Below are 2,414 nucleotides of genomic sequence, written 5' to 3'. Positions count from 1 at the left end.
AGAGGGCCGCCCCAGCAGAAGGGTCACCCTGTTCAGCCACACACCTGCGAGGGGACTCAAACCCGAAACGTTCTGACTGTGGTTCTGTTCCTTACCTGATCCGCCACACTGTGGCCCGTACCCCTGGGAAGCAAACAGACAATCAGGTGTGTGTGATTACTGTGTGTCAGCAAAGCAAGGCCTTGAAATGCAGACTGGCAGGTCCCAGGGCTGCACACAGCGCTCACCCTCCCCGTTCTGTCTGAGGCAGGCACCAGGGCTGGGGCTGCCTGATCCTGGATCAGTGGTAACGGGGCCAGCCTCCCCTGCCTGACAGGTCTCTCCACTCCCGTTCTGCTGTTCCCTGCGGTATGCACTGCAGCAGCACCAGGGTGTGGTGTGTACAAGTTACACCCTGGACCAGGGCGTAGCCAGAGGGTGTGTGTGCGCACATTTGCGTGTGTGTGTGTGTGTGTGTGTGTGTGTACATTTGCGTGTGTGTGTGCACATTTGTGTGTGTGCATGTGTTTCTGTGTGTGTGAGCGTGTGTATGTGTGCATTTGTATTTGTGCGTGTGTGTGTGCGTGCGTGCGTACATGTGTGTGTGTTTCTGTGTTAGAGAATGTGTATGTGTGCATTTGTACGTGTGTGTGTGCGTGCGTGTGTGTGTGTGTGTGCATTTGTATGTGTGCGTGTGTGTGTGTGTGTGTGTGTGTGTGTGTGTGCGTGTGTGTGTGTGTGCGTGTGTGTGTGTGTCCGAGGGCGTGGCCTTTGATTGGGCGATCCGGTTCCTGGGCTCCTGTGGAAGAGATTCAGAGCAGCTCCCTGCTGTCACTGATCTGTGTGTGGAGTTCAGCTGTGCCGACTCTCCTGCCCCGTCGGTCGGGTCTCTGCTGTGTGGTACAGGCAGCAGGGCCACATGCTTCAGATCCACCTGCATGTTTCTGTGTGTGTCTGACATGCCTGCATATCTGAGCTGAGACTCGCCCTGGCCTCGGGCAGACAGACACACCCTGGCCAATTTTACTTGAGACAGTGCAAGGAAAGGCTTCGGTCCAGGGCACGAACGCTGGGTGTGTGGTGTGGGGTCCGAGCCCGCAAGGCTCTCACTCTGACCCCGGTCGGGGGGGGTAGACACCTAGCACGTGCTTAATGCTGCCACTCTTGGTTATGTAACAAGCACACACACTGTCAGTAATGATTTGTTTGATCAAGCTCTCAGGAAATACCACATTTTATAGAGGCAGTGTAAGTCCTGGCAGGTATGTCACAGACGCGAATGTAAAAATACGCATCAGAGGAGAGCACCCGGAGTGCTGAGCGGTGCTGGAATCAGGAGAGCTAGCTTTCACAAAGACACCTCTTACAGATACACACTCATACACAGGCAGTTCTTTAGAGAAAAAAAAGACTTTCATTGTAAAAAAAAAATGAGCTAGAGGGAAATTTCCATCACCTCCTACAGCAAACCAAGGATAAACTCCAGGAGCAAAACCACTTAGATTTAAAGGCTTGACAAATTGGTACAACTTGAAACAAACCTAAAACTCAACCGACTCACCTATGGGGTAATGTATGGGCCAGTCTAAAATAAAAAGACATTGTTATGTTAAAAGGTAAGACACAGCCAGCACTAAAAGAGAGTCACAGTAGCCCTGTAACTGACAGATCTGGCTACAGATCAGGCACACTGAAGACACAAGGTAAAGAAACTGTTCAGGCTGTTAGGTAGCAGACAATGGAAGAATGCAGGTTAGATTCACAGAAAGACCTTAAACTGGGCAGCCTTATTTTGTTTTCTGATTTTAAATGCATAGTTTGTGATACAGTGCCCAAGTCTGCTTCAGTTTTTAATCTTGTTCACAGTTGGTGTTATCTCACTATCTTATGTTTATGTATCATGTGTGCTGTCCTTCTAACTGTGTGTAACAGTGTTTTTGTCACATCCCCCTTACAGAGGAGATTTCAGTGTGAATCTCCTGGTTAAATAAAGGATAAAAAACCAGACAAATAAAAAGACAGAAGGTACTGGAAGGAGGTTCAGGCTGTTAGGTGGAAGGTACTGGAAGGATGTTCAGGCTGTTAGGTGGAAGGTACTGGAAGGGGGTTCAGGGTGTTAGGTGGAAGGTACTGGAAGGGGGTTCAGGGTGTTTGGTAGAAGGTACTGGAAGGGGGTTCAGGGTGTTAGGTGGAAGGTACTGGAAGGGGGTTCAGGGTGTTTGGTAGAAGGTACTGGAAGGGGGTTCAGGCTGTTAGGTGGAAGGCAGTAAATGAGGTGTGAACAGAGCAAAGGGGGGGGGGGGGGCACTGTTTACAGAGGTGTGTCCTTAGGAGGCACATGATCTTATCTCGGAGGTGTTTATGCAAGTGAACCTCTGCTGTGTGTGTGTGTGTGTGTGTGTGTGTGTGTGTGTGTGTGTGTGTGTGTGTGTGTG

This window comes from Megalops cyprinoides, chromosome 2 (assembly GCF_013368585.1).
Source record: "Megalops cyprinoides isolate fMegCyp1 chromosome 2, fMegCyp1.pri, whole genome shotgun sequence".
Taxonomy (NCBI): Eukaryota; Metazoa; Chordata; class Actinopteri; order Elopiformes; family Megalopidae; genus Megalops; species Megalops cyprinoides.
Note: the sequence above shows the minus strand (reverse complement) of the source record.